Below are 27,104 nucleotides of genomic sequence, written 5' to 3'. Positions count from 1 at the left end.
GAATTGAATTTTGAACGCGGCCAGAGTGTCGCGGTCGGGACCGGTTCTCGATATCCTATAGGTGCGCGCGCTGTGCATCTATTTCGGGAGTCGTTGACCGCGAGTTTGGCAGCGGCGGCGGCGGCCGGTTTGTTCTGTCCGCGTCGGAGCGCAGGGCGCGGCGGTGCGGCGAGCCCGTCCGCACTAGCGCCGCTAGCAGGCAGCACTAGCGCCGACCAGGACGGGGTCGCCGCCGCCGCACGGCATGCACAGCTCGTGTCGCTTGCGCTATTAATACCCGTTCGTTCCTGGACTCGACGGCGACCGGCGACTGTCGATCCTATTGTCGTCTCACTGCGATTACTGTATCGCTTAAAAAACAATAAATGCGACTCATTGTTTTATTTTCCATTTCTGTGATATACTGTGATTTTGTTGTTATAATAAATTCAATATACCTAATTATTTCACGGGTATGGATGTTTTATTGTGCAAATAAACAGTATAGTGTTTCGACTCCTCCGGGGAAATGGAGGGTTTTGTAATAAGTACAATCGTCAGGCGGAGCCGGTCGTCATCTATCGATGCACCGCAGCCATGAGTGGGCCTGAGCCGGCTTGAGAAGGCGCGGAGCAGGTCGTGAAGAGGAGAGTTTCTCTTCTCTGGAACAAGACAAGTTTGCGAGGTGGACACCAGATTGGAACCAAGCTCCGACCGATCGAGAGACGAATTGAAAACTTCATGTTTTTGTATATTATCGAGTGCTACGCGTCGCGACGCAAATTTTTCGTTTGTTTTCAAACTGCAACCCTGAGCGGTCCACAACGAAGGTGCTAAGTACCTCCGGGCCACCTCCCGCGCCACCTGCTGCGAGGTAACGCACGGCGCCTGGAAAAGACTTCAACGGTCAACCGGCACCGCCACGCCGCGCCGGGACCTGCCCGCCGATCTGCTACACCACGTCAACGGTAGAATAAACTTTTAAACACGCGCAGGAAAAGTATATCACATATTTAAAAATAAATAAACGAAAAGGTAGATGAACGATTAAAGCTCAACTGCCAAACTAAGATTCCATCGTGTCCCGCGAGCCGGGCACACACATACGACACAGGAGTCAGGACAATAATTTGATACGTTCAGCCCCGAATAACAAGGAGTATATGAGCATATATTATAAATACATAATTATATTGGCTTAGGTAGTCCGGGAAATAAAGCCGCGTTCCGTATCCATTAACCACCAGCCAACGGATGTTGTGTGTATCGTATGGCACGCGTCAGAGCGTGTGCTTGGCATGTGCTTGGCGTGTACTTGACGTGTGCTTGACGTGTGCGCGCCAGCATGTTGGTTGTGTGTTACAAGATGGGTAAGGAGTTCAGAAGTAGAATGTTAACGTCTTTAATTGTAAGCAAGTTTCGTTCCCGAGACGCGTTGCGGCACTCTGTAGGTGCGCGGAGCCGCCGCCGCTGTTTGGACAGCTGCTTGCGAAGGTTACGTGTGCCGACTGGCGCCGAGCACCACCCAGTGCCCGAGCGTGCATGTGAGTCTGTTCTAACTACAATGAGTGGAGTCCAAGGGCGACTCTCGCTGCTACTGCCGCAACTTGTTCTCCTGCGATCGTGCTAGTCATTCGGTTCCACGCCCTCGTAACTGCCTTCGCGATTTCCGTTCACTTCACTTGACTTTTGTCCGTATGTGCGCGTCCGTAGAGCATACAATTGCATGCGGAGACGCGCGGCTGTAAAATACACGTATTTGACAGTTTGAATGGCTACGAAGCTCCGGTGGGACGATTATTAGCGTATTATTTTTAGAGATGATTGTAATTGTTGTGTGCGTTCCGAGGTGTGTCTGTGGCGTGTCCCATGTGTGTGTGCGCGCCATCGACGCACTATTAATATCTGCGGCCGCTCGGTGGTTGGGTGTCTCCCTGTCAGGCTGTCAGTGTCACTGCTCAGTGCTCAGTAGAACTCAGTGTTCGTAGTGGATGATTGGGCGTTGGAGTGTCATATCTCTGTGCGGATACAGGGTGACGTCGGACGCACATTGTGCCGATCGACAATCGTCTCTCGACACCGTTACCGATTGCACCGTTGATTTTGCGCAGCTATCTACCAATACAAACAAGAGTGAAAAGCGTTTGCGTGTAGTAAATTCCCAGAATAATGTTTATATGAGCAACATTTGAAAGTAATGATTAGTTTCTTAAGGGTGGACCGACAGAGCCCCTCGTAAACATGTAGCTGTTGTCCATACATTGTGTTGGCTGTGCCTAAGCTAATATGTGCGTTCCATGTTATTACTCGTAGAAGGCGAGACGACGCGTCCGCCGCCCCTCGCGCCCTCGCTCTATCGCACTGTGGATCATTGACGGAGTAACGCTCGTTCACCAATCAAAGCAATACATAATCCTTGTCCGGCCGAGTTGGGACATTTGTTTCAGTCCAGCTGCCGCTTTGATCGGCCTCGCTTACATGCCGCAGCAGGCTCCTGGCGTGGTACCGTTGTCGAGCGGGTGGCGACCAGGTGGCACTCGGCTCGTCCCAACAACCCTGGCTCTTGTATAGCCTCAGTCACGCGAGTGAGTACCAAGCGAGAAGAGGCTACTAGGTGTTTGTGGATCATTTCATTAATCAATTAATGAATTTATAGTAAAAGGCGCTAGTTTTCACTTTACACAAGTACTTATTTATTAGTTGAAAAGTCGACGTAAATTGTCTTGAAAGGTAAATCTATGTATTTAGTCCGGTGATCTAAACAGAACTTGAACAAACTACTGACAAAGCATGTTCCACTACGCGTGTACTGAGTACACTGTAGGCGTGTGGTGACGAGCGCTGTGCCTACATTATATTTTGTGTGTTTTCACGAATTGAACGTGCAGAGTGCGCAGTGTACCCCGATGACACCTGTGCTACATGTGAGCGAGCGTATGTTGAAACAATGGTATATTATTTGTTAATTCGGCTCGTAACCTCGATGGCGCCGACCCGCTCCTAGAGAGTGTCCAACCAGCCGCTGCCGACAACTAGACGGGCCTGTCTCCACCGAGCATAAACAATTACATTAGCATCCAACTTTCTGCTACACCTTGCTACTAACTCAGATACCGGTCGCTCCGACGCTCGAAACGTTTTTATGCAAATGCGGCCTCCAACTACCTACTCTTCAAAAATAATTGTTATTTTTGGACTCGGTACGGACGGAGGGGGGTGCAGGAGATCAGCGGGGCGCGGGGGTAGAGTTAAAGGTCAAGCGCATGCACCTGCAGCCGGACAAGGGCGGCTATCAGCAGCCACTCTGTCACTCGGCCCCACGCGGCATTCCGTCCAGTGCGTTGGACGTACAGTTAATCAACAGGCGTGTCCTCTCGATACAATGTTGTCGCCAACTCTCTCCTGGCAGTGGAAGTGTCTCAGCTCCGTGCGGCGCGCCCGTTCCGAACTATGGAGAATATTGTAGTTTGCGTTGTTTGAAGCAATAACATAATATGTAGCACTTTTTAAAGATGAAGCTCAATCAAAATTATCTTTATTGACCTTAATGCAAAGGCTTAGGCGTTGCATTAAGCGGTGATGACCTACTACCGACTGAACACCCTTTTTTATGGTAAACCTCACAAATACCGATCTTATGGAACGATGGCGTTTATACATACCGACTGCCGATACTTTTTAAAAAGTGACCATGAAGCGTAACCCGGACGTCGCGAACCGGAGACGTTAAAGCTACTTTTATGGTTTATTCTCGTGTTGATTATTTCCATTATAATTACATTAAATCAACTTTTAAAATATTCGAAACGGTTCTGGGTGCTTTGATCGCAGTTTTGGTACGAATATTATTGTTGCCATTGCGGAGAGTCATTGAAGACGGTCAGATCTTTTTATTCCGAACTTCAGACTCCGGACTCAAAGTGGATCACGACGCTCATGTTGTAAGTTCTATGGGTACACGGAGCCAACGCTCTACATCTAACGATCACATACGTTTGTGTGTTCCCTTGTGTGTCCGCAGTGCTGACCCATATTTAAATGTTAGGTTTATTCTTATTGTTGCGGGGGACACATACGAGATGAGAACGGAGACATCAGGACCCCGAATAGCAAATATATATACTTAACAAAGACAGCGAGTCCGGCCGGTGTCGAACTCGAATTCCGCAGTACACAGCCACGCCACTTACGCATTGATCTCCAAAGGTTTTGAAATAAATTGAATATGAAACGATCAATGATCGCCCTGCTTCTAAAGTGTGTCTTTGAGGGTGTCAACTGCCACGGGACTAGTGCATGATCTACTTGTTGATAAGGGGTGGGGCGAGGTATCGCGGGCGGCGACCCGCGGCTGTGCACTTGTCTCACTCACGACATCACCTCGACATCATATCGTTACTTATCCATTATCAGCTCTTCGTTGTGTGCACTCCGCACCATCAAAGGGTTGAAATGTAGAAACTATTAGATATATCGAGAGAAGTGCTTTTGGTAATATGATACGAATTCCGGTTTTACTCTCATAATTGACAATACCCATATACCTAAATGTTTATGGGTATGTGATCGGCTGCAATGAAAGTGCTGATAAGAGCGTATTGGGGGCGTCGCGCGACCGTCGCGAGTGCAGCCGAGTGCCCATGCATGAGAAGCTGCGTCGGTAGGTGCGGCCGCGGGACCGCTGCACAGATATAGCCGCGCCAGTGTCACCGATAATGTCGAGTGATTCGGTGTTAATAGTGTCAGTGGCGCGGGTGTGTGCGCGCGCGGAGCGTGTGTGTGTGTCCATTCGGCGGACGGCGGTCGCTGACCCCGGTGCTCGGCCGTGGGCGCTCGCGATAAACGCGCACATATACTGCGTGCATGTGTAGTGTATGGGACGCCGTGAGCCGCCGCCGCGCCGGTATCGGTCTTCGGTTATGTCCGGTCCCGTTAGCTTTCTCGCTTTCAGATCTCGTTCGATGTTTCATTCTTGTTTTAAAAACGTCGACCCGACGCCGCGACTGGACTCTCTCGTACCAACTATACGAATAGAGTTAATATCGTCAGAGCAACTAACCGTGCAAAGATACCAAATTAGCTTCACTAGCTCCATTCCAGACGAGTTTCATAACAATAGATGGTCACAAATAGTTGTATCAGCGCACACCGAGCGCAGTTCGAGCTGTATACCAATAGTGGATTTAGTTAGTGGAGGGCGCCCGTCACACCGTCACACCGTCACACCGTCGCGGCGTCGGTCGGGTCCAGGCAGTGTCACTAAACTAACAACAGATCTAGTGTAAAACTTGCTCACCACTGAATTAGGTACTAACCATAAGAACTAGTTCCATTAGTAGTACTAGTTGTTGTTGGTGTTGGTGGTGGAGGTGGTGGCGGTAGAAAAGTGATTGCGGGGCGAACGTCAGCTCCAAGCCAAGATTCCTTCAGTTGAGCCAGAAACTGTTGGCTTTGGATACTCTGACCTAACTGCGAAAGTTAGATTTATTTTAATCTTTTTGTATAAATTTTCCTTAGGTTAACACATGTCCTCTCTGGCCTTAAGTGTTTATCAGAAGTCAGAGTCACTGCACAAGTGTGGATGATGAAGCAGTTGCTGCTGAGCCTGCGGAGACGCTCGGGCTCGGCCGGGTGGTCTACCTGACGACGTTGGGAAGGCTAGGATGAAAACCCACTGGAATTGAACAATAAATTATAAGATTATAAACCTGTAATGTATGATGGCTTTGTTATGCAAATGTCATGTCAGGCAAAAATGACTGAACTGATGTGGATGAAATTTTGTACAAGTATATTTTAAAATTGGGATAGATATCTAATGAATAGTTTTTGGTAATAAATGACATGAACCGGCCATCGCCGAGAGACTAGAGGTCCGCGCAACGTTATTAGCGCCGGTGCCTGATACGTTCCTGCTACGTTCCTGATACGTTACTGATACGCTCCTGATACGTAACCAACGGGTCTATAAATTATTGCCAGTTTACGGACCAAACAGCTATGACAATCAAATCTTCTCGAAAATTGCGACATGTTTCACGTTTTCAGAATGAATTAAGCGCGGCTGAAGCCACAGGACACATCCCGCGTGAACAACACGTGCCAAACTTAGTAATGATGTTGGTCTTAATACCGGAACAGTCCACATCAACCAATGACCTTTGTCGTGCATCAGCTATACTATACGACACGCCCGGAATCGTAAAATAAAGTATACGCGAGATCAAATAATGGTGGTCTTAATGGAGAGCCAAGACGTTGCCGCGTTGTAGTGAATTTGATGAGTTAATGCAATAAACATTTGTAACACAATATCGTTTGTTCTGCTGTGTGCCTGAACGGTTTTGTAATTGAATACATAATATATATTATTGTGTTCAGTTTTAAAGCATATTCAGAAAGATTTTCACACCACTGTCTCGAAGTAAACAGGAAATCACATGCAATAATAATTATGATATGAAATGATTTACGATCTAATCAAGTGGTGTGTGATATTGTCTGTGTGTGCAGTTATCGGTAACGTTCACAGTTTATCAGCCAGAGTAGGTCCCCGCTCTGGAAACTGTTGCAAATGTACCTACGAGTAGTATTCCACCATTACTTTTTGAAACGTATAAATAAAACCAGGCGTTAACTTTGTATAGCAGTAGTTATTAATGTTTATGAAAAGTTGTTAAATGGAGTGATATTTTTATTTGTGTCTAGTGCATTCGACCTCACAAGCCACCACCACACCACCAGTGTTAAGCGTTTATTAGGCCCCGGAACGTCGCCCGCACATACATACAATCTGTTTTACAATCGTCACACAAAGAGCCTAAAGTAAAACATATTAAGTTAATAATCATAAAATACTTCGTTACTATTGAAATTATTCTGAGAGCGAGTTGCACCGCTGCACCGCTACACCGCTGCACCGCTACACCGCTGCACCGCTACACCGCTGCACCGCTGCATAGCTGCACTGCTACACCGCTACATCGAGGATCGCTTTGTTTGTTGACAAGTGGTGGTTCGGACGCGCCCAGCATTGAACACGATCCATATCTAACGTAATACACATAATACTTCATCGCTTACTAGGTTATTATATTAAGAACCAATAGCTTTAGACAGCTTTCTCATCTCAATGCTGTCTTTATACACAGAGCGTTTCTGTTTAACAAAATGGCTTTTACGTGCATCATTTTGAAGGACCTCAGTTTTCGAGAAATTCAGTTTAAGGGAACATTCGATAATGAACATAAATCTTGTCTTTCGTCCGCAAGTGGAATAACAATCAGTGAGTGATTGGTAAACTTTGTTGGGATGTACGTACGGTCGGGGCGTGTGCAGTCCCCGCGGTCGCGCCGGTCGCGTGGAGCGTCGCACGGAGCGTCGGCAGTACTCGGCAGCATTCGGCATATGTCCGCTCCTCACTAGCGACAGTCGCGACGGACTACGGGCCAGGTTTTGGTAATATTTATACCACAATTTTTTTTATTTTTTTTTTATTGCTTAGATGGGTGGACGAGCTCAACGCCCCCCTGGTGTTAAGTGGTTACTGGAGCCCATAGGCAATCTACAAAGTAAATGAGCCACCCAGCTTGAGACATAACTTCTAAGATTTCAGTATAGTTACAACGGCTGCCCTACCCTTCAGACCGAAACGCATTACTGCTTCACGGCAGAAATAGGCAGGGCGGTTGTACCTACCCGCGCGGACTCACAAGAGGTCCTACCACCACCACGACCTATTGACGATAAGATTCTAAGGTTTAAGCTTTAGCCTTAAAACACTTAAGTTTTAAAAGGACATCGAGTTGCATGCTTGTCTGCTTGTTGGCAAACTAAAACAGAGTAGGGTAAAGCCGAGATAGATGCCCCACTTTTTGAAATAGTTATGTAATTTTGAAAATATTAATTTTATACGAATAATTTCTATTAGTGTAGTTAGCTCAATCCTTTATGTTTAATTAGTATAAATTTTTTTAACCTATCAAATACAGATTTTGCAGAAATTCGTTTTTCGTAGAACCTTTTTTTGGAGGATAGATGCCTACCTGTATGGATAGTTGCCCCACCAAGAAAATACTAAGTAGCCTGCAGTGTAGGATAAATGCCCTTTATAACGTTTAAACGAAAAAACCAAACCAAATATTAAAAAGTTCTATTCCTAACAGAGCAATTGTCTTCAAGAAGCACGGGTCATAATAATAAAAAATATTTGGTATTTTTTAAGTCTTTGAATGTTTATAATTAGAAGAAAATCCTCATATCACACAAATGATCATAATTAAATTTTTAAAGCGTTAAGTAAGCGTAAGCTAAACTACCATTTTTTTAGTTTCAACATGTATTATCCATTTTTTTATTAAATTAAATTTTACAAATATTTATTCAACAAAAATATAAATTCTTAATTGTTTATAAAATATTCACATTAAGTGTCAATGTGTACATTATAAAATCATATTTTTTTATATTAAATTAACACAATAAAGATATCTTTATTATTTTGTCCAATTGAAATTTAACTGGATAGTGCTTTCAATTTTCCGCATCTTCTACATCATTTCTCAAAAATACGTTTCATGTGGCTAGTTCTGAAACATTAAACATTGAATCCAGTCGGATTGCGACTTCGTATTTTTATAGTTTTCAAAATATTCAATGCAGAACTATCCTTTGTGATAAGGATAGATACCCAAATTTTTTGTAAATAAATTATAAATATAATAGCTTTTATTTACACCTAGATGCAGACTCAATGAACCAATATATTCACGTAGTAAAAACTATAATGGAATTTTACACTAATTATAAAGTTATACCACGCTAAATACTAACCTTTAAATCTTTGACGTGTTCGTGAAATTCCGCGCGCAGAAACTTACATGCACGAGGAAAACACTTCGTCACCACGCGATTGTCAAATGGTACATAAGGTATACGGTGACTGTGGTTCCTACTTATTGAATTATTTTTTTGTTATGAGTGCGGGAAGTTAGGTTTTTAGAACATGAGGCATCTATCCCGCTGCGGCATCTATCCAGGTTTTACCCTAAGGTATGTAATTTTAAAATACATACAGACTATATATTATACTTAAATGTAGGAATTAAATTGTATTAAATGTAAACTCAACAGTACCGTGACGGTGCCGTGATGTTGTCGTGACGGTGCCGTGACGGTGCTGGGGCATAGCCACCATAATTCCTTACAGACAGAGCTCGGGGCGGTGCGACCGACGCAGCTCTGTCCAGTCACATAATAATAAGACCCAACGCACTCTCTCATCAGCGTAATCTTTCGTTGTAAGCGTTCGTCTTATCAAATGATTTTATGGATATTTAAATCCAATTCAACAAAGAGGTTCTCCGTGATCCCCATTCGCGACCTTAGTTTAATTTTTGTCCAAGAGTCATACGCTGTTTTCCACATTCTGCATACGCTATCCTCTATCTGATATGTTGTTGATATTTACGTCTACACACCGTAGAGTTATAATTATATCAGGATCCAAGAAGCACACACAGCAGCCGACACTGGTTAACTAACGGGCACGTGCAGTAGTGTACACACGTGCGCCAGTTCTGCAGCCGACTTCAGCCGAGCCAGCGATGGGACGACATGAACTCGGTGTGACTAGAAATACGAAAAAAATTATTGAACATCTTTGGCGAAGTTAGCTTCAAAACCACTGACGCACGGAACTTTATTTTTTTTAAGAAATGTATACTGAGAGGCAGATTTAAGACGAGTTGTGGCTATTGATCAGCACAGTATATATTATTAGACTAGCTGACCTGGCAGACTTCGTAGTGCCTCAATTGATAAATAAAAGACCTAAATTTTTGTATAAAATAAACTTAAAATAAACAAAAGAAATACGTCCGAAGGGGGACACGTCATGAAAGGAAAAACAAAAATTTTATTTTTTATTTAATTCCGAGCATTTTCATATTTATCTACCTTCTAAACCTTCTCTGGACTTCCACAAATAATTCAAGACCAAAATTAGCCAAATCGGTCCAGCCGTTATCGAGTTTTAGCGACACTAACGAACAGCAATTCATTTTTATATATATAGATTAGATCAGATGAGACAGTAGATAATTTTTACATTAACTTTGAAGTATTCTAATTTACATAAAGCTGACAATAACAATAAATAAGATTGAATACGTTGAGTACAGAGCGGCTCGACTGGCAGACGGCGCACAGCACGGCGACTGTATAATATGTAGTTGAGTGTGGGGGTGCAGAGTGTAGACACGAACGGTGGACTAGGTTTCGCATTATAACATAAACAACATCATTATAAATATATAAACAGGTAAAGGTAAAACTGTTCAGTACCTTTTCCTCTTCTGGTTTTCACTCGATTTATTTTGGTTTGATAGGTTGCAATTGAAGAGCTTTAGTGTTATCACTGTAACAATATTAGGAACACTCGTTCTTCACCAGCCTTTCGAGAATACATTTAAAACACCAACTAAAAGAGAAAATGTAATACATAAAATAGTTTTTATTTATTATTGTTACTATTATTGTTATTGTGTACTGTATCAATAAGTAAATTGATTAGATTGTACTTTTCTACCCACCTATGTGAAGCTCACCTTCTTTAAGAACGGTTAGCTGGTAGATAACTCAATTGTTGAGTTAAGCTCGCCATTTTTATAACTTTTCGTAATTATTATATTGTTTTAACTGTGTGTACAATAAAGAATAAAGAAAATGAATCTAAGTCTTGAGGTGCCAGTAGTTATGCTCGAATGTCGATCGTCATGCGGGTCATACCGGATACAATATGCGCGCGCGGTGTTTTCGTGGTGAAAACAAATAAGAATGGTGAGATAGCGGTTCAAGAAACATAGGTCCGCTGATTTCCCAATAAGAATGGATGAGATCCAAGATCTTTCAGAACTATAGCGGGGCGAATGATGTGATTGAGAAGTTATGTATTCACAAGGAGTTCCTTCTGATACCGGAGTGGAGATCGTTCGCGCCAGTAACTATAGCAGGGTCTGAGTCGCTTGATCGTTGATTATGTGGTGACGAGCTGCAAGCGGTCCACTTAATGATAATCGGTCATCACAAACTCCCCTTCACAGAAGTTTCAATGATAATTTATTCAAGAGCACATGCTATGTAATTTAGGTCTGACTTCTTTATTTGTTTTTATATCTTGTCAATATTTATTTTTCCTTTTTTTATTTTCTTTCTTTTTTATTGCCTATAGAAGTAAATGAACATCCGGCCCACCTGATGGTAAGCGTTCACCATGGCTTATGGACGTTACCAATGCCAGGGACAGAGTCAAGCCGCTTCCTAGCATTGAGTACTCTCCGCAGGCCTCGTTTGAAGAAGAACATGTCATAGCGCTCGAGAAACACCGTGGGAGGGAGTTAATTCCAAAGCCAGATGGTGCGTGGCAGAAAAGATTTTTGGAAATGCACGGTCGATGAACGCAGCGGTTCCAGATAATATGGATGAACTCTGCTCCGGTGGCGGGCTGTTTGGAGTCAAATGGAAGTAGCTGGTATTTGAGAGCCCCGGCCAAGAGGTGGGAGCAGTACTACACGCTAGGCTGGACCTGTGTGTAGTCTTTGAAAAATGTTATGTCATGACTTATATAGAAGATATATTTAAAAAAATGATATCTAAGCTGAGTCACATCGGTCCAGTACCTACGAGTGCCATGCGCGCGCGGCCGCTGCGCTGGACGACTGCCGGCTCCACTCAGTTCAGGTCCTGTTCCGCTGTTATCATTTTGTTTTATAAATAGACTTATAGTAAAATTGCAGGCGGTCCCCTATAAAATATACAGCTTATTTTTATCTGTACGTTCCAGTGTTTTGTGTTTTAATGTTTACTTGGTACATTGTATATTTGTCATCGATTTTTCCAAAATATTGCTGTATGTTTGTAATTAGAAGTGTAACCATGTATAATCTGGTATAACGGAAGTCAGGACTTGTTTGTATTAAAAGCCTTAGATTTTTAAACTATTATATTTATCCTTCCTATTAAATTTGATTTAATTGTGACTTGCATATTCAGGCATAATTGAAAGAAATACTGACAATTTAAATGATAGCGATATGACATAAACTGAAGAAACGGATCGAGCAATTATACAAAATAACTGAGTTATATATATATATTTGCGCATAAACACAATAATATGAATGTGTAACCAGATCGGTCGAAAATATCTATTTAAACTGGCGCCTCGATCACAATCAGATAATGGGTTGCGGGACCTGTTCCTCTGTGAGATGAGACATGTAGTGGAGCTGGTGCTAATTAACGTGGAGCAGTGGGCAGCAGGTGAGCGCGCCGGATGCCGCGCCGAGACAGACGCGGGAACACTCATAGCCACTATTTTAAACGAGTAAAATGCAACTGCTTCTTGTAATTTGTCGATGTGAATAATATTTTAAATTGTTATATTTTTGTTCGGTCACATCCTGCGGCGCGGTGCGGTGCGGCCTGGAGCCTGTGTACCTACCAAGCGAGGAGCAGCGATGTGAGCACTGTCGTCGCTCAGCACACCCGTTTGCAACGAACTGATTTATTGGTATCTATGTATTCGAAAATAAAAGAGCTCTGACACAAATTTAGTTTATATTACATAGTGTTATTATTCAAATTCAAAATCATTTATTTCAACTTAGATGTCAGTATGACACACTTGTTGAATGTCAAAATATAAATAACAATGTTAACCCTACCACCGGTTCCAAAAAAAGCCACAGTCCTGAGAAGAACCGGCAAAACAAACTCAGCGGGCTTTTTTTTTTGCTTTTTCTCAAATATTTACTTTTTTTTTTAAATAAATAAAAAAAATTACAATAAAGGAAAAAACAAGTCAAAAAATACAATTAAAAAAATAATAATAATGAAAAATGAAAAGGCCAGGAGCGAACGCCTCATTCCCATTATAATTTATATTTATTTTATCTATACTAATATTATAATTATAAAGCGGAAGAGTTTGTTTGTTTGAACCCGCTAATATCAGGAAATACTGATCAGATTTGAAAAATTCTTTCAGTGTTATATAGCCCATTTATCAAGGAAGGCTATAGGCTATAAAACATCACGCGACGACCAACACAAGTGGAGCACCTATAAAAAATGTTTCAAAATAGGGAGTTTAAATAGCTTCCTTAACTTATAATTAAAAAAAAAATCACTTTTTACGTACCTAGATGAAGTGGGGGGTAAAATTTAGTGTTATGCCAGAGTTAATATTCCACGCGAACAGAGTCGCGGGCAAAAGCTTGTAATATATTATGTACATAATAACAATAATAAAAATACGACATGTTCTCTATGTCCCGGTAGCTCCGCCTTGAATTCCATTGTTCCATTGCATGTGCTAAAGTTCTGTTCCGATGCCAAAAAATATTTCATGGAATAAGTCACACAATCAATGTGTCTCAAGTGTGTGTCAAGTAAACCGTAGACTCAAGCAGCTCAGCTGTCGCGGGAGAAATAGTCTAGATTACGTGTAATGTTACGTCTGTGTACAGTAACAAGCCACCGCATCGCAATTATAATTCGCCATACGAACGGATGAGCCGTATGCTAGTCTGATTACAGTCGCTATTATTAGCTGACGATACTAACTGAACCACAGCTTGGACAATTTTCTTCAAGGAAGCACGTGAAGAGAGCGGTATATAACCCTTTGTACTTAGTAGAATTCAGGTCCTCAGATTTATATCGAAAAGCTTTTATGTCCTAGAAAAGGCAGAAATATAGAATAATGATGATAAAACTTCGATGTAATAAATAAAATAACACGACAAGAAAACTATTTAAGAAACTAAAATACTATAACTATTTACTATAAATAGAAAATAACATTCGATCTGCCAAAAATGAAGATAAATGTTGAGATCAAGGTTTTTTTATGAATAGTGGATTACTGGTGGCCCAGAGACCTTTCCAGTTTCACCAGGACAAGTGGGCGAAAGAGAGATCAAGGTAGAGATCATGTTGCTCATAATAAACAGGTTTCTCATGAACTTAAACAGAGAGCTCATAATTTCTTTTATTTTAAAAGTTGTGGATTTTAAAGTATGCTTAAAGAATCTTATAGAGTACGTACTGCACCTGCCAATAGTATTTTTCCGTTTAAAGAAAAACAACATTATGAAGTATTACATTTCGCCTCCGAGTGAATCTTTAATTCACCAACGATGAGACTTTGTACTCATAATCAAATAACGCAGCATAAGCAAAATGTTAGCGAACTAATAAAACTTTTATGTCAAGAACGCAGAGTTCAATATTGTCCGTAAGCAATTTAATGTGTAATAGCCAATTAATATTCGTGCATACGTTGGATCGAGGTAACGGTCGAGCATTCTTGATGTTTCAATATTTTTTGTGTTTCACATTTTCGTATTCTAAATGATTTTTTGTGAATTAACAAAATAAGCTGAATAGTTGCTTATATTTAACATTTGTAATATTTGTACGGAATGTTTACAAGATTACAAGATTTTGACGGAACAAAATTACCAAAATGATGTATTTACCTCGCTCTGTATAAAGGTGTTTTTGTTCATGTCATATCGCACTAATTGTACTTTATTGTACATATGTACTTGTATTGTTTATATTGTGTTCGATTCATTCATTTTATTTAGTATGTGTGCATGTGTGTGTGTATTCGAAACAACGACGTGTGATCACCGAAAGGCTTGTAAAATATAATGAATGGAACATAAGTAGTTGTGGGTGACGTTCATCAATTTAATGAAACCGATTTAAATGTTCATAACTGTTCCAACAGTAGCTAATATGTTTCGTTCATCTGTAAATAAAAAGTATAAGTAAATGTATGTGTGTATAATTAAACTTAATGAACTAAACCAAACGTTAAACTGAGCGCTGGTGATACCAATGCACAATTATGTTGCAGTCCAAATAAATGTTGTAGATGTAACTTCAGCTGTGATGGAGCCAGCGCAGTAGCGGTGGCCTTCATAGATTAAAAGATATCCAACAGAAAACTGACGACATTTTCAAGACAAGTTTGTATATACTATGTATGTATATGAGTTCTGAACGACAACTTCAGACCGTCGCGTCGCCGCGTCGCTTCTTTATTATTGAAGTGAGAAGTAGAGTTGTAAATGCTAGGTCAACAACTAAAAAAAATTGACTTAATTTTTTTTCTAAATTTCTACAAATTGGTCCAAAAAATGTTTGACTGTCGTAAGCTTCGCGGAAAAATATGCAGGACCGTGCAAATATTATTCCTGGTTGTAGCTTAGGGTAGAGGGTAGTCTCGTGAGCCCGCGGCGAGTAGGTACGGGATAAGTACCCTCACCTTGCTTACGTCTGATGGGAGAGAGTTACTTTACCCAGGACCAAAGTGTGGCATTATAGCTTGTTTATGAGCTACGAGGGACTATTTGGTCTATATCCAGGGGGTCTCGTGTGTTGAGCGATGGACGTGTACTTTAGAACGTGAGCTTAATGAATGAAGAAAGTACCAAAGAATTTAAAATTTCGTTTCGAGTATGTCGTAACATACCGTTACATGTTATAATTAAAAAACATGCAAGTTATGGAAGTGGTCAGATCGCCGTGTGCTCTGTCGGGGCGCGTGTCGTGGAGTGCACTGTGCAGCGCGTGACGACCGACGAGGGAGAGTCGCGTGAACAACTTATTATGTTAATATAATCTGTGATTATGACTATCCGTGTTTTTCCACTGCGCTGTAGCCGAGCCGCGCCGCCGAGCCGCGCCGCCGAGCCGCGCCGCCGAGCCGCGCCAGCTCGCGGGACAGCGCGCCAAAACTTCGCTTAAAGCTCAATACTTTTTAGAATTTTCATACCATCATTGCTGCCATGTTTGAAAACAATTGTGATATGTTAAATCTCACATTTATTTGTGTTTTATACTTTCTATCATTTTTTATCTATCGGCCGTGAATACGAATTAAATTTTAAATTACAACAAATTAAAAATTCAAATTGCAACGCAAACTTTGTCGTCACCCGAAATATGTAGGATGGTAGTATTCCAACGTGCGAGCTCGCCGCCTCTAAGTTCTTATTCCGTTGACTTTGGCCGCGAGAGACGTGAAATCCTCATTGACGTTTTAGTACTGAGCTCCGGTGAATAATTACTGAATACAAGCGAGTCGTCCGCACTATGTAGGTATCCCAATAACATATGAACTTAGTCCAATAACCCCCCAGCAGATCTATAACATTAGTCGCTCAATGAAGTTCACCATGACGTCTTCAGCTCTAATACTAGGAGCAGGCTTAGGGACCCCGATAACCGTACTCGTCGAATTCGGCAAAGAGTTCGCCGTGCAACCTAACCTAAAAATCAGCCCGTTGAGTTTCTCGCCGGATCTTCTCAGCGGGTCGCGATTCCGATCCGGTAGTAGATTCATTCGCGAAGCAGTAGCTACTATTGAGTTGTTAGGTCTCCTTCGGAGGCGCTCGGGCAGCTGTTAGCAAATCCCACCCCTCCTGGCTGAGCCTTTGCTCGCCCATCTGTTTTGGTGAAACTGGAAAGGCCTCCGGGCCACCGTAATCTTTCATCATAAAAAAAAAGAAATTCACCAAATGATTCCGTTTCCCGCGGTCTACTGTAGGGTAAAGCCGAGATAGATGCCCCACTTTTTGAAAAAGTCATGTAATTTTGAAAATATTAATTTTATACGAATAATTTCTATTAATGTAGTTAGCTCAATCCCTTATGTTTAATTAGTATAAAAAATTTTTAACCAATCAAATACAGATTTTGCAGAAATTCGTTTTTCGTAGAACCTTTTTTTTTTTGGAGGATAGATGCCTACCTGTATGGATAGTTGCCCCACCAAGAAAATACTGAGTAGGATAGATGCCTGCAGTGCAGGATAGATGCCCTTTATATCGTGTAAACGTAAAAACCAAACCAAATATTTAGAAGTTCTATTCCTAACAGAGCAATAATTGTCTCCAAGAAACATGGGTCATAATAATAAAAAATATTTTGTATTTTTTAAGTCTATGAATGTTTATAATTAAAAGATAGTTCTCATATCACACAAATGATCATAATTAAATTTTTAAAGCGTTAAGTAAGCGTAAGCTAAACTACAATTATTTTAGTTTCAACATGCATTATCCTATTTTTTTATGAAATTAAATTTTACATATATTTATTCAACAAAAATATAAACTCTTAAGAGTTTAAACAATTAATTGTTTATAAAATATTCACATTAAGTGTCAATGTGTACATTGCAAAATCATATTTTTTTATATTAAATTAACACATTAAAGATATCTTTATTATTTTGTCCAATTGAAGTTTAACTGGATAGTGCTTTAAATTTTCCACATCTTCTACATCATTTCTGAAAAACACGTTTCATGTAGCTAGCTCTGAAACACTAAACATTGAATTCAGTCGGATTACGACTTCGTATTTTTATAGTTTTCAAAACATTCAATGCAGATATTATTACATGCGTTTTAGGTTTATCCCTTAGATTTCTTTAGGGGCAAATCTATTGTTTTATTTCCTTTCATTTTATAGTTAAGTGGGTTGTCTTCATCTTCGCTGCTTGAACTGTAAATCAGTTGTTTGTGTTTTATGTTTTCGTGGCATATTTCTGCTGTATTCTGAAATGGCAGAGTATGGAGGGATAGATGCCTCTAAAGGCACCTATACCCCAAAAAATCAGGGCAACTATCCTTTGTGATAAGGATAGATGCCCAAATTTTTTGTAAATAAATTATAAACTTAATAGCATTTATTTACACCTAGATGCAGACTCAATGAACCAATATATTCACATAGCAAAAAATATAATGGAATTTTACACTAATTATAAAGTTATACCACGCTAAATGCTAACCTTTCAATCTTTGACGTGTTCGTGAAATTCCGCGCGGAGAAAATTATGTGCACGAGGAAAACACTTCGTCACCACGCGATTGTCAAATGGTAGATAAGGTATAGGGTGACTGTGGTTCCTACTTATTAAATTAATTTTTTGTCATGAGTGCGGGAAGTTAGGTTTTTAGAACATGAGGCATCTATCCCGCTGCGGCATCTATCCAGGTTTTACCCTATAGGACCTACGCAATGTCTTTTCTCACATTTTTGTGATGTGTTCTTTAATTACAAGGATGCGCGGACCTTAACAGAGGAAGCTGCTAGTGTGTGCGGCGAGCTACTGGTCCAGAGCCGCCGCGTTCTCACCACACCCGCCTCGCTTCACTGAGATATTCAATTAAAAGTCGGCGTTTCTAAGGTTTTAATAAGTTTATACTTGATTTGTAGCATTTATTTATTTAGTCTTTGCCAACAGCGAGGCAATGAGTCTACAGCGGCCCTGCGCCTTCACTTTTGAAGTCGTCGTAGTCTAAAGGATAAGATGTCTGGTGCATTTTTATCTAGCGATGCAACAGTGCCGGTGTTCGAATCTCGCAATCGGGTACCAATTTTTGTAATGAAATACGTACTTTACAAATGTTCACTTTGATTGACTTCCAGCGAAGTAAGAACATCGTGTAATAAAATCAAACCTGCAAAATTATAATTCGCGTAATTACTGGTAATAGGACCTCTTGTGAGTCCGCATGGGTAGGTACCACCACCATGCCTATTTCTGCCGTGAAGCAGAGACCCTATAACTAATATCTCATGGGGAGTGGCGGCATTTACATTGTAGATGCCATTTCCATTTCCACTTCCATTTTTGGTCAGACTCCCGTGAACTCCACAATATCAATATACCTACACCTATGAATTTATAACGTACTTATTTTATTTCTTAGTACAATCTGAATGTTCCAATCTTGGATAACATTTTATTCACAACAGATATAATTACGTACATAATAATATAATTTGCTTAAATCTGGTAATGTAATGGAATCTGTTATCAACAGTCGTCAATGTAGGTATTTTTTGATTGACAAATACCCAAGTCGTTGTCGGTCAACGCAGTGGTCGCGGCGGCGGCGGCGGCGGCGGCGGCGGCGGCGGCGGCGGCGGCGGCGGCGGGAGTCAACAAAGTTAGATTAATCTAATAATAACTATCAACAAACGAAGACAACGGAAACGATACTTGTTCTGTTGTTCAATTATAAGTTTGACGGCGCGGCGGCGGCGGCGGCGGCGGCGGCGCACATTTAACAAACGAAGTGAAAAAAGTATTTTAATAAAAAAAAAAGCCTGTAGTTGTTTTTTGACGTGCAGAGTTTTGACAGATTTGGAAGTTGTCGCCAACATTTCACTGGCATCAGTCGGCTGTAAGTGTTGTGTTGACATGACGTCACTCTCAATTTTCATAACTATGTATTATAGGGCTACCTGTATAAGGAGCTAGTGCACCAATCTAGACGAGGTTCCGGGTTATGTCTCAGCATAACGATTACTTTCAATAATTAATAATCTTGAGATGCTGGAGAAACGAAATAGTTGCCTAAGTCGCAAAATTTAATGAGCAGTACTAGTTTTGATTGTATACCTATAAAATTACAGAAGGTAACTTTCGAATTATTATTTATTTATTTTTTAATCCCCATCCTTGTTCTTTAATCTATTAATTCATCATACTACTGCACTTCCACTAGGAGAATTGTGGAAGACTTTAAGTGAGCAATAAGTTACGTTATCGTTAAGTTACGTTATCGCTAAGACGATTGTTATTCGTCGTCTCCGTGATCTCTGATTGAACTCTCAACTCTATTAGAATAACGGTTATTAAACTCTCCGAACCGGAACGAATAATTGCTGAAATAGAATAAGAAATTGAATGAATGTGCGAAAACATGAAAGCATTAAACTACGGCACGCAGCGGCTGAAGTGTGTGCCGTCCGGACTACGGTACAGAGTTCGACACAATATTGATGTTCACAATATTCTGTAGGCGAAGTTCATCGGGCCTCGACGTGAGCGCTGCAAAGAACAAACAGGTCTCGGGCTGAACAGACGAATAGTTTGGAATCTAGAGGACGGTATGAGCCGGCAGCGGCGTCAGGTCGAAGCGCCGGCCTTGTGTTGTTGTAACACTTCAACTGCTTTCCTTGTGGTTGTGTAAAATTATACAAATTTAATTACGGAGCAGTGGTGTGTGTGAGCAGCCGGCACGACGCGGCGACGCGGCGCGGTGTCGCTGGTTGCAAACCGGGCGACGGCCGCGACCCCGCGCCTCGCATTTACATTCAAATTTATGTCCCCATTAACGTGCCATAAACACTACACTAGAAACTGTCTAAACTCGTTTCTATCAAATTAAAAAATTCAAGCAATTACCAACTCTATAATGATAGCGTTAAATATGTTAGTCTCTTGAACACGTGTCATTCCTCGCGGTTACATAAGCTGCACAGTTTGGTGACATGTTTTTATCATTTCTCTGTGAATGGTTCGAGTGCTGTGTTTCAAAAGAACAGAGTTTGTTCGTTATGTTAAAGTATCGGGCGGGTCGCGGCGCGGCGGCCCAGCGGCGGCTTAGACGCAGACGTGTTCGCTCCGATGAGGCCCCGTACATCAGTCGTAGCTAAAATCGAAAGTTCTGTCACTGACGATCGACTCAAACGAACTCATAATTTCAATGATAGTTAATTTCTTCATCGAAGTTTAAACTACCTATCTGTTGTATGTTTGAGTAGGTGTGTTATTGTTGCACGGACGAGTGGACGAGCACGGCGCGCCTGCTGCTGAGCGGATGTCGCCGTCCGTCTCGAGATGCGAAGTGTATTGATTGCATGATGTTTGTTTCATCCTTGAACCGCGAGCGCTTCTCTGTGGAAACAGGCAGGACGGTGGTACTGTCCCGTGCGGGCTTACAGTACGTCCTTACAGTACACGAGTGCCACTGCCAATGGACGATTGCTCTTGTATAACACTTAAAAAACTACTGCCGTTCTCCAGGGATCCTTACAACACGCACGGGCAGAGGTGGGGTGATGTAGAAAAATTATTATTGCTTAGATGGATGGACGAGCTCACAGCCCACCTGGTGTTAAGTGGTTACTGGAGCCCATAGACATCTACAACGTAAATGCGCCACCCACCTCGAGATATAAGTTCTAAGATCTCAGTATAGTTACAACGGTTATCCCACCCTTCGAACCGAAACGCATTACTGCTTCATGGCGGAAATAGGCGGGGTGGTGGTACCTACCCGTGCGGACTCCCAAGAGGTCCTACCACCAGTTTCAGGAATATGATAGATATATTTAAGTCGTCGTAGCCTGAAGATTAAGGCGCCCGGTGTACTTGCACCGGTGCGTTACTGCCGGTGCGACACTACGGGTACGACACTGCTGGTGCGACACTGCCGGTGCTGCAACTCCGCAGGCTGGTACCAATTATATCTCGCACAATACGTACCTATCTCGTGTTTATGAATGACTTTCACGATGAAGCAATAGCATCGTGAAGTAAAAATCAAAACTGGAAAAAAAAATTGTGCTGGTGGGAGGGCTTCTCGTGAGCCCACACGGGAAGCTGCCACCACTCGACGCATTTTCTGTCACGAAGTTGTTATGCTTTTAGTTCCGAAGGAAGGGACAGCCGTTTTAATGCATACATATAATTGAAACCTATATTCGTATCTAGCGATGCTTGAAGTCGTCGTGGCCTAAAGGATAAGACGTCCGGTGCATTCGTGTTGAGCGATGCAGCGGTGTTCGAATCCCGCAGGCGGGTACCAATTTTTCTAATGAAATACGTACTCAACAAATGTTCACGATTGACTTCCACTGCCCCGCCTATTTCTGCCGTGAAGCCGTAATGCGTTTCGGGTGGAAGGGTGGGGCAGCCGTTGTAACTATACTGAGACCTTAGAACTTATATCTCAAGGTGTGTGGCGCATTTACGCTGTATATGTCTATGGGCTCCAGTAACCACTTAACACCAGGTGGGCTGTGAGCTCGTCCACACATCTAAGCAATAAAAAAAAAAAAACCTGGACCTTAAGGAGGGCGGCGGCATTCACATTGTTGTTCATGGGCTCCAGCAATCAGTTAACATCAGATAGGCCATGAGCTCACTCACCCATCTATGAAATAAATAAAAATTTACATAATATATAGGCGCACCCATACATCCATTCGTTCTATGAGAAAAGTGTATGAAATGTAGAGCGTCCATTTAGATCAAAGTTTTTTTTATTGCCCTGGTAGGCAGACGAGCATCTGGCCCACCTGATGGTGAGTGGTTACCGTCGCCCATGGACTTCAGCAATGCCAGGGGCAGAGCCAAGCCGCTGCCCTACCGTTGTGTGTGAAAACAGAGAGACGTAGAGCTGTCGACGTCTATACGAGTACCTACGGGGGCCAGCTGGCTGTGAGTACCGACTGACTGGACTGCCCCTATATCAGACGCTTGTCATAAGCATCTATCTCTCGCGGTGGTTATTCAGTTATCATTATTAATTGTATTAGTACCTTTATTTAATTTTAATTTTGTATTAGTAGTTGATAAATTTAATAACTTTAATTCAATTTCATTTGATTTTTATTTAGTTTTATTTCTTAATAATTCTAATAACTTGTAGTTTTAAATTAAATTAATTTTGATTTAAATATTATGTAATTGCATGTGAAATTTGATGGGCTTAAGTTGCCAAAAATAAACGCATTTTATTTGTTTACTTATACGAGTGGCTCTGTGAGAAGTGATCGCAAGAGGTAGAGTCACAGCTACCCGTGGTGCCGGGAGCACGTCTGGTCGGCGGACAGCGCGGAGGTGCAGCCAACATTATGTACTGGTTTGTGTAAACTATTACTTCATTAAGAAAGGGGAGTTGAGATCGAATGAAGCGGTTTTGTTCAAAATAAGATGACGTATCGGACGACTTGCGTGAAGAATGCCCTCGAGGCCCGGGCGTGCGCGCCGGTAGCTCTATCGAATGTGAAAAATAACATAGAGCTAGTTGAGATTTATGAGTCTTTTCGGGTTAATCAGAAATCGCTGGACTACCGCTTACATATTGGAGGCGGAAGGTGGGGCCAGTCGGAGTCGAACCGACATAGAGCCTACCCTCAACAAGCCGCGTGTGACCCGCGGATGGGACAGAACTTACCCGGGATACTAAGGCAGCATGGGGGCGCATTACGCTTGGCGCGATAGTTACTATGTAAAAGAATATTACAGAGTTTCGGTATGAAAACTCAAAGATTTTCTTTAAGGAAAATGAATGAAGGAAAATCGAGATGATAAACGTAGCATCTTTCAAGCGTTAGACATCAACGCGCGTCGGAGCTCGCCGCGCCCGACACCGCCTACCCTCACTTTAACATTGAACAACACTATCTGCTCGTGTCATACGTTCACATGACAGTCACAGCGCACCACAAGAGATGTTGACAACAACCAGGGCGATGTTCAATATATATATACGTAATACACACTGTCTGTATGAGCCAGCACCGAGTGTGGTGGGTGCGCTCTGCGGCGGACGAACGGTCTTCTGTTGTTGTGGCCCGGACAGACTCGGGGACGGGACGGAGCTCCGCGCGAGGCCGAGCATGGATCGCTTCCGCTTGTAGATGCCGACTAGAATTTAATATGAATACGACTCTGAACCGCCACTCAAAATATCGATCTCAAGAACCCCAATACCCTCGGATAGTTAAGGGATGTTCTTTGGAATTGCGGCGTCACAATAAAGGGTTGTTCTTCGAAGTGAATGCGCAGATCTGCGTTTCTTCCATGCACGCACAGAGTCAACTGGCAGCCCCCCGTCACTAGTAGGACAATAACCAGCACAAAGATAATTATATATTTGAATCTGTAAAATGGTCACTATAACCATTTTATAGTAAGTTGAAAATTCCAAATCTCGTATATTTTGGTATCATTATATCGGACGACATTCTCACTCTCAATTACTAATTAACATTGTATGTAAGTACGCGTGACGCGCGCTTCGTGTGAATGGTTCTTGTTTCTAAGCACGGTACTGACACAAAAGTTTATAAGTTTCGAAAAGTCATCTGTCATCATAGTCGGTTGCTCTTGGCAGAGCAATCGTGCTCATGTGTTTATTAAAGCCTTGACAGATGTTTTCCATAGTTTGCGAACTGAGGCCTGGCGCACGCACTCGTCAAGTGGAATTTCATTCAGTAAGGTATTTCACCTGATCAATCCAGCGCATAGGGGTTCGTCCACAAGATCTCTTACCATTGACCCTACCCTGAACAACAAGTTTCTCGATAGACTCTGCTGGCCGTCGCGATACGTGTACAAAATATCGAAGAATCCTGGATTGCACTGTACGTCATTCCAAAAAGCTGTCGTGGCTTTACGAGTTAGACGCCCGATGGGCTACATATGTATATCGGTCATCTGTACGTTGTGATACTTAAACATGACACACAATGTACTCCCGTAATAAATAAATATAAATAGATAAACAATATAGAAAGATTAAACTAATCCCTGGTCAACATAAAACGATTGTTCGTGAATGTACTCGTAAATTGAATTTGAAAAAGCTTCAAACAAATTAGTCTAGTTTTGTTATAAGTTCTGAACAGATAATCTGGTCCCCCTCAACACAATGTCGACGGACGCTTCGAGACAGCGTGCTCTAGGAACTCAGCCGCGTCGGTCAAAATGATGAATATTACATGGTTTTTCAGAAATATTAAAATAATTGTGTACATATTAAGTGAGATTTGGCATTGTTGAGGTAATATGAGGTAGTTTTAAAAGTCGTCGTGGCCTAACGGATAAGACGTCCGATGCATTCGTGTTGAAGCGATGCACCGGTGTTCAAATCCCGCAGGCGGGTACCAATTTTTCTAATGAAATACGTATTCAACAAATGTTCACGATTGACTTCCACGGTGAAGGAATAACATCGTGTAATAAATATCAAACCCGTAAAATTATAATTTGCGCAATTACTGGTGGTAGGACCTCTTGTGAGTCCGCACGGGTAGGTACCACCGCCCCGCCTATTTCTGCCGTGAAGCAGTAATGCGTTTCGGTTTGAAGGGTGGGGCAGCCGTTGTGACTATACTGAGACCTTAGAACAATATCTCAAGGTGTGTGGCGCATTTACGTTGTAGATGTCTATGGGCTCCAGTAACCACTTAACATCAGGTGGGTTGTGAGATCGTCCACACAACTAAGCAATAAAAAAAAAAAGTGTTGAACAACCTCAGTGGACCCGCGGAGTGCAGCACGCTTCGTGATCACCACTCCGCGGTAGTACCTGCAGGTTCCTGGTACATCTTAACCAGGTATTGCCCCACAAAGCTGTCGTCGAATAAATAGGATGAACATGGGTAGGCGCGGGTCGGTACTGACACGCGCAGCTCACGACTCCGACAGGGCTCTGGCACACACCGAACACAAACGTCAGCGCATTAAATATACAACATTTATAGATATGTGTAGGTAGGAAATGCATCGACATACATGGTAATTCATAAATATTATACAAATATTTATAGCAAAGGGCGGCGTGACGTCCCAAGTATCTGTTTTGACAGCAGCGATGTGGGCATTGAGAACTATTTCAATGAATCAATTGGCAGTCGAGATGTCTATTCCACTTTACACTTATTGCTATGATTGGAATTTCCGGCAAACGAGCTCACGGCCCGAGTGGCTATAAGCGGTTGACATTGTCCATGCGCTCCTTGTCGCATCGGAATAAGGACTGCACTGACTTTAAATAGCAAACGAAGGAGGTTGATAAGTTTGCAGCACTCTTGGGATTGTTCTACGTGGTGAGTCTCACCACAGACTCACTTACTTTGTAAATTAGATATAAGAGAAAAAATATACAAATACCAAAATAGAAAAAATAAATAAAGAAGAGTCGAAGGGGAGCCGCTGGCCGTCTTAGTTAAGAAGAGGTACAAGAAGAAAAGTAGAAGAACCAGCAACAACACGGCTGCTTCGTGTCTGCATAGGAGCACCCACACCAGAGGTCACTCACTGTTCCTGCCTTCAACGCAGCCAGCTCATATAGAAATCCAGCAACTAATCACGCTTACCTTGTTAAGCATGGGCTTACGCCGAGAAGAGGGAGTTGCCTCGAGGGTCGATCCCACCCCGTAAGAGGCCACGAGGACCTCCCGAGCTTGCGCCAGTAGCAAACAGCGCGGTGCAGCGGTGCCGACTCGGGCGGGCTTATACGCCTTCGCATCACTTTTTTTTTTTTTTTAATATGATCCTACTAGTTTCGGGTGAAAATATCCTTCATGGTAGAAATCGTTCTCGAACGCGTTAAGTACACAGCTACTTAAAAAAAACTGAAATTTGATAAATGATCGAATGAGGCGTCTTACTTATTGTAACACGGACGCGAGTGGTTGTATAATTACACGTGACCGAATCGTCACACGAGCTGTTCACGAGCGTGTTACCGCTGCCATGTACCGTGTACTTAGTGCACTTGTAGCCGCTTGCATTGTTTACTTCTACAGTGACGTATACAAGCTCAGCAGTAGCGAGCTTCTGTGCTTCAGTTGCAGTGAAAGTGTGGTGCGGAGCGGAGCCGAGGATTGCACGAATAAACGAGAAATAGTCTTGACAAACCGCATTAAGCCCGTTTATAGTAGATATATCTGTGAGTAGACGAGTGTAGTGCGGACATCGATGTCTGAAACATATCTGAGATATCTGAATATATTGCGACTACAAACTATGTACGTTACGTAGCTTTCACCATCATTTGTCAGCATTTGTGAAAGAAAACAGAGTATTTAACAGTAGGCAACGGCTTGTCTCTGCCCCTGGTCACTAGACCTCATAGATATCAAGCACGTGAATGTCACTACCTACCTTGAGACATGAATTCAAAGTCTTAGTTTTTACAGTACAACAGCTGCCTCGCCCTTAAACTGAAACACATTACGGCTTGACGGCAGAAACAAGCAGGGCGGTGCAACCCACCCGCGCGGGATCGCCACATGCCCTGCTACCAGTAATTACACAAATTATAATGATAGCCGCTAATATCGTTATGTTTTATTTTATTTTTAAGATGTGATGTTGACATGCACGTTGTGACGTCATCAGGCTCCGGTAGTCACTACGCCAATGACGCATTGCATAAGGCATTTTATGAACGAGGATAATAACAAATATGAAGACCGCAGAGCGCTCCACATGTACACATGCGTAC

Source organism: Bombyx mandarina, chromosome 10, assembly GCF_030267445.1.
Source record: "Bombyx mandarina strain Sakado chromosome 10, ASM3026744v2".
NCBI classification, from domain to species: domain Eukaryota; kingdom Metazoa; phylum Arthropoda; class Insecta; order Lepidoptera; family Bombycidae; genus Bombyx; species Bombyx mandarina.
Note: the sequence above shows the minus strand (reverse complement) of the source record.